Consider the following 12,219-nt stretch of genomic DNA (forward strand, 5'->3'; position numbering starts at 1 on the left):
TACATAAACTCATTCCCCTTTATTCCCCCTCCCGCCATTTGTTTCTTTGTGCGTGCGCACTGTACCTCCCGTTCTCGTTCTAATATCAAGTAAAATGCCACGGCGCCGTGACTCACATTTGCGAATAAACCTGAGGACCATAATTCAAGTCGCGCGTAACGTCGAAAGAATCATTTGCAAAAAAATGGGTGCAACACGAGGACTTCACAAGAAAATGGGTGAAATATAAGGACTTCGCAGGAGGTAACCCATGCTAGTACTACTCTCGCCCAAGCACCCTTACCTACGGAGTTCTGATAGAATCCGTTGCATTAGTGCTGGTATGATCGCACCTGTTTCATTTCGCGCTGCAAAAACATACACTCCTTCTCCTTTCTTCCCCCTCCCGTCATTTGTTTCCTTGTGCGTTTACACTTCACCTCTCATTTTCATTCTAATATCGATTAAAATGCCCCTGCTTCTTGCCTTACATTTGCGTATAAACCAGCGGACCCTAGTTCCAAACGCGCGTAACGTCAAACGACCCGTCTGAAAAAAAATTGGTGCGACACGAGGACATCCCAGGAGGTCACCCATTCGAGTACTACTCTAGCCCAAGCACACTTAACTACGGAGTTGTGATGGGATCCGGTGCATTAATGCTGGTATGATCGCACCTGTTTAATTTTGCGCTGCAAATACATAAACTCATTCCCCTTTCTTCCCCCTCCCATCATTTGTTTCCTTGTGTGTGCGCACTGCACCTCCTGTTCTCGTTCTAATATCAAGTAAAATGCTACAACACCGTGACTCACATTTGCGAATAAACCTGAGGACCATAATTGAAGTCGCGCGTAACGACGAAAGAATCATCTGCAAAAAAATGGGTGCAACACGAGGACTTCACAAGAAAATGGGTGAAATATAAGGACTTCGCAGGAGGTAACCCATGCTAGTACTACTCTCGCCCAAGCACCCTTACCTACGGAGTTCTGATAGAATCCGTTGCATTAGTGCTGGTATGATCGCACCTGTTTCATTCTGCACTGCAAATACATACACTCTTTCTCCTCCCATCCCCCCTCCCGTCATTTGTTTCCTTGTGCGTGCACTCTGCATCTCTCTTTCTCGATCTAATATAAAGTAATATGCCCCGGCACCGTGACTCACCTTTGCAAATAAACCAGCGGTTTATAATTCCATTCCCGTGTAACATCGAACAACCCATCCGAATACTAATCTCGCCCAAGCACACTTCACTGCGGAGTTCTGATGGGATCCAGTGCATTAGTGCTGGTATGATCGCACTTGTTTAATTTTGCGCTGCAAATACATAAACTTATTCCCCTTTCTTCCCCCTCCCGTCATTTGTTTTCTTGTGCGTGCGCACTGCACCTCCCGTTCTCACTCTAATATCAAGTAAAATGCTACAGCGCCGTGACTCACATTTGCGAATAAACCTAAGAACCATAATTCAAGTCGCGCGTAACGTCGAAAGAATCATTTGCAAAAAAATGGGTGCAACACGAGGACTTCACAAGAAAATTGGTGAAATATAAGGACTTCGAAGGAGGTAACCCATGCTAGTACTACTCTCTCCCAAGCACCCTTACCTACGGAGTTCTGATAGAATCCGTTGCATTAGTGCTGGTATGATCGCACCTGTTTCATTTCGCGCTGCAAAAACATACACTCCTTCTCCTTTCTTCCCCCTCCCGTCATTTGTTTCCTTGTGCGTTCACACTTCACCTCTCATTTTCGTTCTAATATCGATTAAAATGCCCCTGCTTCTTGACTCACATTTGCGTATAAACCAGCGGACCCTAGTTCCAAACGCGCGTAACGTCGAACGACCCGTCTGAAAAAAAATTGGTGCGACACGAGGACTTCCCAAGAGGTCACCCATTCGAGTACTACTCTCGCCCAAGCACACTTAACTGCGGAGTTGTGATGGGATCCGGTACATTAATGTTGGTATGATCTCACCTGTTTAATTTTGCGCTGCAAATACATAAACTCATTCCCCTTTCTTCCCCCTCCCGTCATTTCTTTCCTTGTGCGTGCGCACTGCACCTCCCGTTCTCGTTCTAATATCAAGTAAAATGCTACAACACCGTGACTCACATTTGCGAATAAACCTGAGGACCATAATTCAAGTCGCGCTTATCGTCGAAAGAATCATCTCCAAAAAAATGGGTGCAACACGAGGACTTCCTAAGAAAATGGGTGAAATATAAGGACTTCGCAGGAGGTCACCCATCCTAGTGCTACTCTCGCCCAAGCACCCTTAACTTGCGGAGTTCTGATAGAATCCGTTGCATTGGTGCTGGTATGATTGCTCATGTTTTATTCTGCGCTGCAAGTACATACACTTTTTCTCCCTCCATCCCCCCTCCCGTCATTTGTTTCCTTGTGCGTGCACTCTGCATCTCTCCTTCTCGTTCTAATATTGATTAAAATGCCCCTGCTTCTTGACTCACATTTGCGTATAAACCAGCGGACCCTAGTTCTAGACGCGCGTAACGTCGAACGACCCGTCTGAAAAAAAATTGGTGCAACACGAGGACTTCACAAGAGGTCACCCATCCGAGTACTAATCTCGCCCAAGCACACTTCACTGCGGAGTTCTGATGGGATCCGGTGCATTAGTGCTGGTATGATCGCACCTGTTTAACTTCGCGCTGCAAATACATAAACTCATTCCCCTTTCTTCCCCCTCCCGTCATTTGTTTCCTTGTGCGTGCGCACTGCACCTCCCGTTCTCGTTCTACTATCAAGTAAAATGCCACGGCGCCGTGACTCACATTTGCGAATAAATCTGCAGACGATAATTAAAGTCGTGCGTAACGTCGAACGGCACATCTGAAAAAAAGAAAATGGGTGCAACACGAGAACTTCCCGGGAGGTAACCCATCATTGTACTACTTTCGCCAAAGCAAACTTAACTGCGGAGTTCTGATGGGATCCGGTGCATTTGTGCTGGTGTGACCGCACCTGTTTAATTTTGTGCTGAAAATACATATACTCCTTCTTCCCTCCCCCCCTCCCATCATTTGTTTCCTTGTGCGTTCACACTGCACCTCTCCTTCTCGTTCTAATATCGATTAAAATGCCCCTGATTCTTGACTCACATTTGCGTATAAACCAGCGGACCATAGTTTTAGTCACGCGTAACGTCGAACGACCCATCTGAAAAAAAATTGTTGCGATACGAGGACTTCCCAAGAGGTCACCCATCCGAGAACTACTCTCGCCCAAGCACACTTAACTGCAGAGTTCTGATGAGATCCAGTGCATTAGTGCTGGTATGATGCCACTTGTTTAATTTTGCGCTTCAAATAGATACACTCCTTCTCTTTTCTTCCTCCTCCCGTCATTTGTTTCCTTGTGCGTGCGCACTGCACCTCCCGTACTCGTTCTAATATCAAGTAAAATGCCACGTCGCCGTGACTCACATTTGCGAATAAACCTGCGGACCATAAATCAAGTCGCGCGTAACGTCGTAAGAATCATCTGCAAAAAGATGGGCGCAACACGAGGACCTCCCAAGAAAATGGGTGAAATATAAGGACTTCGCAGGAGGTCACCCGTCCGAGTACTTTTCTCGCCCAAGCACCCTTAACTGCAGAGTTCTGATAGAATCCGTTGCATTAGTGCTGGTATGATCCCTCATGTTTCATTCTGCACTGCAAATACATACACTCTTTCTCCTTCCATCCCCCCTCCCGTCATTTATTTCCTTGTGCGTGCGCACTGCACCTCTCGTTCTCGTTCAAATATCAAGTAAAATGCCACGGCGCCGTGACTCACATTTGCGAATAAATCTACGGACCATAATTAAAGTCGCGCGAACGTGGAACGACACATCTGGAAAAAAGAAAATGGGTGCAACACGAGAACTTCCCAGGAGGTAACCCATCATTGTACTACTTTCGCCAAAGCACACTTAACTGCGGAGTTCTGATGGGATCCGGTGCATTTGTGCTGGTGTGACCGCACCTGTTTAATTTCGTGCTGAAAATACATACACTCCTTCTTCCCTCCCCCCCTCCAATCATTTGTTTCCTTGTGCGTTCACACTTCACCTCTCATTTTCGTTCTAATATCGATAAAAATGCCCCTGCTTCTTGACTCACATTTGCGCATAAACCAGCGGACCCTAGTTCCAAACGCGCGTAACGTCGAACGACCCGTCTGAAAAAAAATTGGTGCGACACGAGGACTTCCCAAGAGGTCACCCATTCGAGTACTACTCTCCCCCAAGCACACTTAACTGCGGAGTTGTGATGGGATTCGGTGCATTAGTGCTGGTATGATCGCACCCGTTTAATTCAGTGCTGCAAATACATAAACTCCTTCTCCTTTCTTCCCCCTCCCGTCATTTGTTTCCTTGTGCGTGCGCACTGCACCTCTCGTTCTCGTTCAAATATCAAGCAAAATGTCACGGCGCCGTGACTCACATTTGCGAATAAATCTACGGACCATAATTAAAGTCGCGCGTAACGTCGAACGGCACATCTGAAAAAAAGAAAATGGGTGCAACACGAGGACTTCACAAGAAAATGGGTGAAAAATAAGGACTTCGCAGGAGGTAACCCATGCTAGTACTACTCTCGCCCAAGCACCCTTACCTACGGAGTTCTGATAGAATCCGTTGCATTAGTGCTGGTATGATCGCACCTGTTTCATTTCTTGCTGAAAATACATACACTCCTTCTCCTTCTCTCCCCCTAAAATCAATTGTTTCCTTGTGCGTTCACACTGCACCTCTCCTTCTCGTTCTAATATCGATTAAAATGCCCCTTCTTCTTGACTCACAATTGCGTATAAACCAGCAGACCCCAGTTCCAGTCGCGCGTAACGTCGAACGACCCGTCTGAAAAAAAATTGGTGCGACACGAGAACTTCCCAGGAGGTCACTCATCCGAGTACTACTCTCGCCCAAGCACACTTAACTGCAGAGTTTTGAGGGGATCCGGTGCATTAGTGCTGGTATGATCGCAGCCGTTTAATTCCGCGCTGCAAATACATAAACTCCTTCTCCTTTCTTCCCCCTCCCGTCATTTGTTTCCTTGTGCGTTCGCACTGCACCTCTCGTTCTCGTTCAAATATCAAGTAAAATGCCACGGCGCTGTGACTCACATTTGCGAATAGATCTGCGGACCATAATTAAAGTCGCACGTAACGTCGAACGGCACATCTGAAAAAAAGAAAATGAGTGCGACACGAGGACTTCACAAGAAAATGGGTGAAATATAAGGACTTCGCAGGAGGTAACCCAATGTAGTACTACTCTCGCCCAAGCACCCTTACCTACGGAGTTCTGATAGAATCCGTTGCATTAGTGCTGGTATGATCGCACCTGTTTCATTTTTTGCTGAAAATACATACACTCCTTCTCCTTCCCTCCCCCTCCAATCAATTGTTTCCTTGTGCGTTCACACTGCACCTCTCCTTCTGGTTCTAATATCGATTAAAATGCCCCTTCTTCTTGACTGACAATTGCGTATAAACCAGCAGACCCCAGTTCCAGTCGCGCGTAACGTCGAACGACCCGTCTGAAAAAAAATTGGTGCCACACGAGGACTTCCCAGGAGGTCACTCATCCGAGTACTACTCTCGCCCAAGCACACTTAACTGCAGAGTTTTGAGGGGATCCGGTGCATTAGTGCTGGTATGATCGTAGCCGTTTAATTCCGCGCTGCAAATACATAAACTCCTTCTCCTTCTCCTTCTTCCCCCTCCCGTCATTTGTTTCCTTGTGCGTGCGCACTGCACCTCTCGTTCTCGTTCAAATATCAAGTAAAATGCCACGGCGCTGTGACTCACATTTGTGAATAAATCTGCGGACTATAATTAAAGTCGCACGTAACGTCGAACGGCACATCTGAAAAAAAGAAAATGGGTGCAACACGAGGACTTCACAAGAAAATGGGTGAAATATAAGGACTTCGGAGGAGGTAACCCATGCTAGTACTACTCTCGCCCAAGTACCCTTACCTACGGAGTTCTGATAGAATCCGATGCATTAGTGCTGGTATGATCGCGCCTGTTTAATTTCATGCTGAAAATACATACACTCCTTCTTCCCTCCCCCCCTCCGATCATTTGTTTCCTTGTGCGTTCACACTGCACATCTCCTTCTCGTTCTAATATCGATTAAAATACCCCTGATTCTTGACCCACATTTGCGTATAAACCAGTGGACCATAGTTCCAGTCGCGCGTAATGTCGAACGACCCGTCTGAAAAAAAATTGGTGCAACACAAGGACTTCCCAGGAGGTCACCCATCCGAGTACTACTCTCGCCCAAGCACACTTAACTGCAGAGTTGTGATGGGATACCGTGCAATAGTGCTGGTTTGATCGCACCCGTTTAATTTCGCGCTGCAAATAGATAAACTCCTTCTCCTTTCTTCCCCCTCCCGTCATTTGTTTCCTTGTGCGTGCGCACTGCACCTCCCGTGCTCGTTCTAATATCAAGTAAAATACTACGGTGCCGTGACTCACATTTGCGAATAAACCTGAGGACCATAATTCAAGTCGCGCGTAACGTCGAAAGAATCATCTGCAAAAAAATGGGTGCAACACGAGGACTTCACAAGAAAATGGGTGAAATATAAGGACTTCGCAGGAGGTAACCCATGCTAGTACTACCCTCGCCGAAGCACCCTTACCTACGGAGTTCTGATAAAATCCGCTGCATTAGTGCTGGTATCATCGCACTTGTTTCATTTCGTGCTGAAAATAAATACACTCCTTCTCCTTCCCTCCCCCTCCCATCAATTGTTTCCTTGTGCGTTCACACAGCACCTCTCTTTCTCGTTCTAATATCGATTAAAATGCCCCTGCTTCATGACTCACATTTGCGTATAAACCAGCGGACCCCAGTTCCAGTCGCGCGTAACGTCGAACGACCCGTCTGAAAAAAAATTGGTGCGACACGAGAACTTCCCAGGAGGTCTCCCATCCGAGTACTACTCTCGCCCAAGCACACTTAACTGCGAAGTTCTGATGGGATCCGGTGCATTAGTGCTGGTATGATTGCACCCTCTTAATTTTGCGCGGCAAAAACATAAACTCCTTCTCCTTTCTTCCCCCTCCCGTCATTTGTTTCCTTGTGCGTGCACACTGCACCTCCCTTGCTCGTTCTAATATCAAGTAAAATGCTACGGTGCCGTGACTCACATTTGCGAATAAACCTGAGGACCATAATTCAAGTCGCGCGTATCGTCGAAAGAATCATCTGCAAAAGAATGGGTGCAACACGAGGACTTCCTAAGAAAATGGGTGAAATATAAGGACTTCGCAGGAGGTCACCCATCCTAGAGCTACTCTCGCCCAAGCACCCATAACTTGCGGAGTTCTGATAGAATCCGTTGCATTGGTGCTGGTATGATTGCTCATGTTTCATTCTGCGCTGCAAATACATACACTTTTTCTCCCTCCATCCCCCCTCCCGTCATTTGTTTCCTTTTGCGTGCACTCTGCATCTCTCCTTCTCGTTCTAATATCGATTAAAATACCCCTGCTTCTTGACTCACATTTGCGTATAAACCAGTGGACCCTAGTTCAAGTCGTGCGTAATGTCGAACGACCCGTCCTAAAAAAAAATTAGTGCGACACGAGGACTTCCCAGGAGGTCATCCATCCGAGTACTACTCTCGCCCAAGCACACTTAACTGCGGAGTTCTGATGGGATCCAGTGCATTAGTGCTGGTATGATCGCACCTGTTTAATTTCGCACTGCAAATACATAAAATCCTTATCCTTTCTTCCCCCTCTCGTCATTTATTTCCTTGTGCGTGCGCACTGCACCTCTCGTTCTCATTCAAATATCAAGTAAAATGCCACGGCGCCGTGACTCACATTTGCAAGTAAATCTGCGGAACATAATTAAAGTCGCGCATAACGTCGAACGACACATCTGAAAAAAAGAAAATGGGTGCAACACGAGAACTTCCCAGGAGGTAACCCATCATTGTACTACTTTCGCCAAAGCACACTTAACTGCGGAGTTCTGATGGGATCCGGTGCATTTGTGCTGGTGTGACCGCACCTGTTTAATTTCGTGCTGAAAATACATACACTCCTTCTTCTCTCCCCCCCTCCCATCATTTGTTTACTGGTGCGTTCACACTGCAACTCTCGTTCTTGTTCTAATATCGATTAAAATACTCCTGATTCTTGACTCAAATTTGCGTATAAACCAGCGGACCATTGTTCCACTCACGCGTAACGTCGAACGACCCATCTGAAAAAAAATTGTTGCGATACGAGGACTTCCCAAGATGTCACCCATCCGAGTACTACTCTCGCCCAAGCACACTTAACTGCAGAGTTCTGATGGGATCCGGTGCATTAGTGTTTGTATGATGCCACTTGTTTAAGTTTGTGCTTCAAATACATACACTCCTTCTCTTTTCTTCCTCCTTCCGTCATTTGTTTCCTTGTGCGTTCACACTTCACCTCTCATTTTCGTTCTAATATCGATTAAAATGCCCTTGCTTCTTGACTCACATTTGCGTATAAGCCAGCGGACCCTAGTTCCAGACGCGCGTAACGTCGAACGACCCGTCTGAAAAAAAATTGGTGCGACATGAGGACTTCAAAAGAAAATGGGTGAAATATAAGGACTTCGCAGGAGGTAACCCATGCTAGTACTACTCTCGCCCAAGCACCCTTACCTACAGAGTTCTGATAGAATCCGTTGCATTAGTGCTGGTATGATCGCACCTGTTTCATTTCGTGCTGAAAATACATACACTCCTTCTCCTTCCCTCCCCCTCCCATCAATTGTTTCCTTGTGCGTTCACACTGCACCTCTCCTTCTCGTTCTAATATCGAATAAAATACCCCTGCTTCTTGACTCACATTTGTGTATAAACCAGCGGACCCTAGTTCCAGTCGCGCGTAACGTCAAACGACCCGTCTGAAAAAAAATTGGTGCGTCACGAGAACTTCCCAAGAGGTCACCCATCCGAGTACTACTCTCGCCCAAGCACACTTAACTACGAAGTTCTGAGGGGATCCGGTGCATTAGTGCTGGTATTATCGCACCTGTTTAATTCTGCGCTGCAAATACATAAACTCCTTCTCCTTTCTTCCCCCTCCCGTCATTTGTTTCCTTGTGCGTGCGCACTACACCTCCAATGCTCGTTCTAATATCGATTAAAATGCCCCTGATTCTTGACTCACATTTGCGTCTAAACCAGTGGACCATAGTTCCAGTCGCGCGTAACGTCGAACGACCCATCTGAAAAAAAATTGTTGTAATACGAGGACTTCCCAAAAGGTCATCCATCCGAGTACTACTCTCGCCCAAGCACGCTTAACTGCATAGTTCTGATGGGATCCAGTGCATTAGTGCTGGTATGATGCCACTTGTTTAATTTTGCACTTCAAATACTTACACTCCTCTTTTCTTCCTCCTCCTGTCATTTGTTTCCTTGTGCGTGCGCACTGCACCTCCCGTACTCGTTCTAATATCAAGTAAAATGCCACGGCGCCGTGACTCACATTTGCGAATAAACATGCGGACCATAAATCAAGTTGCGCGTAATGTCAAAAGAATCATCTGCAAAAAGATGGGTGCAACACGGGACCTCCCAAGAAAATGGGTGAAATATAAGGATTTCGCAGGAGGTCACCCATCCGAGTACTTTTCTCGCCCAAGCACCCTTAACTGCGGAGTTCTGATAGAATCCGTTGCGTTAGTGCTGGTATGATCCATCATGTTTCATTCTGCACTGCAAATACATACACTCTTTCTCCTCCCATCCACCTTCCCGTCATTTGTTTCCTTGTGCGTGCACTCTGCATCTCTCTTTCTCGTTCTAATATCAAGTAATATGCTCCGGCACCGTGACTCACCTTTGCAAATGAACCAGCGATTTATAATTCCCTTCGCGCGTAACGTCGAACAACCCATCCAAAAAAAAATAGGTGCAACACGAGGGCTTCCCAGGTGGTCACCAATCCGAGTACTACTCTCGCCCAAACACACTTAACTGCGGAGTTCTGATGGGATCCGGGGCTTTAGTGCTGCTATGATCGCACCTCTTTACTTTTGCGCTGCAAATACATACACTCCTCCTTTCTTCCCCCTCCCGTCATTTGTTTCCTTGTGCGTTCACACTTCACCTCTCATTCTCGTTCTAATATCGATTAAAATGCCCCTGCTTCTTGACTCACATTTGCGTATAAACCAGCGGACCCTAGTTCCAGACGCGCGTAACGTCGAACGACCAATCTGAAAAAAAATTTGTGCGACACGAGGACTTCCCAGGAGGTCAACCTTCCGAGTACTAATCTCGCCCAAGCACACTTAACTGTGGAGTTCTGATGGGATCCGGGGCTTTAGTGCTGGTATGATCGCACTTGTTTAGTTTCGCGCTGCAAATACATACACGCCTTCTCTTTTCCTCCCCCTCCCGTCATTTGTTTCCTTGTGCGTGCGCGCTGCACCTCCTGTTCTCGTTCTAATATCAAGTAAAATGCTACAGCGCCGTGACTCACATTTGCGAATAAACCTGAGGACCATAATTCAAGTCGCGCGTAATGTCGAAAGAATCATCTACAAAAAAATGGGTGCAACACGAGGACTTCACAAGAAAATGGGTGAAATATAAGGACTTGGCAGGAGGTAACCCATGCTATTACTACTCTCGCCCAAGCATCCTTACCTACGGAGTTCTGATAGAATCCGTTGCATTAGTACTGGTATGATCGCACTTGTTTCATTCTGCGCTGCAAATACATACACTTTTTTCCTTCCCTCCCCCTCCCATCAATTGTTTCCTTGTGTGTTCACACTGCACCTCTCCTTCTCGATCTAATATCGATTAAAATGCCCCTGCTTCTTGACTCACATTTGCATATAAACCAGCAGACCCTAGTTCCAGTCGGGCGTAACGTCGAACGACCCGCCTGAAAAAAAATTGGTGCGGAACGAGGACTTCCCAAGAGGTCACCCATCCGAGTACTACTCTCGCCCAAACACACTTAACTGCGGAGTTCTGATGGGATCTGGTGCATTAGTGCTGGTATGATCGCACCTGTTTAATTTCACGCTGCAAATACATAAACTCCTTCTCCTTTCTTCCCCCTCCCGTCATTTGTTTCCTTGTGCGTGCGCACTGTACCTCTCGTTCTCGTTCAAATATCAAGTAAAATGCCACGGCGCCGTGACTCACATTTGCGAATAAATCTGCGGACCATAATTAAAGTCGCGCGTAACGTCGAACGGCACGTCTGAAAAAAGAAAATGGGTGCAACACGAGAACTTCCCACGAGGTAACCCATCATTGTACTACTTTCGCCAAAGCACACTTAACTGCGGAGTTCTGATGGGATCCGATGCATTTGTGCTGGTATGATCGCACCTGTTTAATTTCGCGCTGCAAATACATACACTCATTCCCCTTTCTTCCCCCTCCCGTCATTTCTTTCCTTTTGCGTGCGCACTGCACCTCCCGTTCTCGTTCTAATATCAAGTAAAATGCCACGGCGCCGTGACTCACATTTGCGAATAAACCTGAGGACCATAATTCAAGTCCCACGTAACGTCGAACGAATCATCTGCAAAAAAAATGGGTGCAACACGAGTCCTTCACAAGAAAATGGGTGAAATATAAGGACTTCGCAGGAGGTAACCCATGCTAGTACTACTCTCGCCCAAGCACCCTTACCTACGGAGTTCTGATAGAATCCGTTGCATTAGTGCTGGTATGATCGTACCTGTTTCATTTCGTGCTGAAAATACATACACTCCTTCTCCTTCCCTCCCCCTCCCATCAATTGTTTCCTTGTGCGTTCACACTGCACCTCTCATTCTCGTTCTAATATCGATTAAAATGCCCCTGCTTATTGATTCACATTTGCGTAAAAACTAGCGGACCCTAGTTCCAGACGCGCGTAACGTCGAACGACCCGTCTGAAAAAAAATTAGTGCGACACGAGGACTTCCCATGAGGTCACCAATCCGAGTACTACTCTCGCCAAAGCACACTTAACTGCAGAGTTCTGATGGGATCTGGTGCATTAGTGCTGGTATGATCGCACCTGTTTAATTTTGCGCTGCAAATACATAAACTCATTCCCCTTTCTTCCCCCTCCCGTCATTTGTTTCCTTGTGCGTACGCATTGCACCTCCCGTTCTCGTTCTAATATCAAGTAAAATTCTACAGCGCCATGACTCACATTTGCGAATAAACCTGAGGACCATAATTCAAGTCGCGC

The 12,219-nt window shown here is 46.6% G+C and overlaps 2 non-coding genes and 16 pseudogenes across 2 annotated transcripts; all 18 read right to left on the reverse strand.

Annotated features, from left to right (window-relative positions):
- Positions 1 to 539: 539 nt before the first annotated feature.
- LOC148257445 (5S ribosomal RNA) lies at positions 540 to 658 on the reverse strand (annotated as a pseudogene).
- A 1,190-nt stretch (positions 659 to 1,848) lies between these two features.
- LOC148257446 (5S ribosomal RNA) lies at positions 1,849 to 1,967 on the reverse strand (annotated as a pseudogene).
- A 561-nt stretch (positions 1,968 to 2,528) lies between these two features.
- On the reverse strand, positions 2,529 to 2,647 carry LOC148257447 (5S ribosomal RNA). The gene has a single exon (XR_015820196.1). It is a non-coding gene; the product is annotated as a 5S ribosomal RNA (ribosomal RNA).
- A 209-nt stretch (positions 2,648 to 2,856) lies between these two features.
- Positions 2,857 to 2,975, reverse strand: LOC148257448 (5S ribosomal RNA; annotated as a pseudogene).
- Positions 2,976 to 3,179: 204 nt separating this feature from the next.
- Positions 3,180 to 3,297, reverse strand: LOC148257449 (5S ribosomal RNA; annotated as a pseudogene).
- A 564-nt stretch (positions 3,298 to 3,861) lies between these two features.
- LOC148257450 (5S ribosomal RNA) lies at positions 3,862 to 3,980 on the reverse strand (annotated as a pseudogene).
- Positions 3,981 to 4,184: 204 nt separating this feature from the next.
- On the reverse strand, positions 4,185 to 4,303 carry LOC148257451 (5S ribosomal RNA; annotated as a pseudogene).
- Positions 4,304 to 4,866: 563 nt separating this feature from the next.
- Positions 4,867 to 4,985, reverse strand: LOC148257452 (5S ribosomal RNA; annotated as a pseudogene).
- A 1,249-nt stretch (positions 4,986 to 6,234) lies between these two features.
- Positions 6,235 to 6,353, reverse strand: LOC148257453 (5S ribosomal RNA; annotated as a pseudogene).
- Positions 6,354 to 6,912: 559 nt separating this feature from the next.
- On the reverse strand, positions 6,913 to 7,031 carry LOC148257454 (5S ribosomal RNA; annotated as a pseudogene).
- A 562-nt stretch (positions 7,032 to 7,593) lies between these two features.
- On the reverse strand, positions 7,594 to 7,712 carry LOC148257455 (5S ribosomal RNA). Its single transcript, XR_015820414.1, has one exon. It is a non-coding gene; the product is annotated as a 5S ribosomal RNA (ribosomal RNA).
- A 209-nt stretch (positions 7,713 to 7,921) lies between these two features.
- On the reverse strand, positions 7,922 to 8,040 carry LOC148257456 (5S ribosomal RNA; annotated as a pseudogene).
- Positions 8,041 to 8,922: 882 nt separating this feature from the next.
- Positions 8,923 to 9,041, reverse strand: LOC148257457 (5S ribosomal RNA; annotated as a pseudogene).
- An 880-nt stretch (positions 9,042 to 9,921) lies between these two features.
- Positions 9,922 to 10,040, reverse strand: LOC148257458 (5S ribosomal RNA; annotated as a pseudogene).
- A 202-nt stretch (positions 10,041 to 10,242) lies between these two features.
- On the reverse strand, positions 10,243 to 10,361 carry LOC148257459 (5S ribosomal RNA; annotated as a pseudogene).
- Positions 10,362 to 10,919: 558 nt separating this feature from the next.
- On the reverse strand, positions 10,920 to 11,038 carry LOC148257460 (5S ribosomal RNA; annotated as a pseudogene).
- A 208-nt stretch (positions 11,039 to 11,246) lies between these two features.
- On the reverse strand, positions 11,247 to 11,365 carry LOC148257461 (5S ribosomal RNA; annotated as a pseudogene).
- A 560-nt stretch (positions 11,366 to 11,925) lies between these two features.
- On the reverse strand, positions 11,926 to 12,044 carry LOC148257462 (5S ribosomal RNA; annotated as a pseudogene).
- Between the last annotated feature and the right edge of the window lie 175 nt (positions 12,045 to 12,219).

Source organism: Carica papaya, chromosome 5 (assembly GCF_054855325.1).
Source record: "Carica papaya isolate Zhongbai chromosome 5, ASM5485532v1, whole genome shotgun sequence".
NCBI lineage: Eukaryota > Viridiplantae > Streptophyta > Magnoliopsida > Brassicales > Caricaceae > Carica > Carica papaya.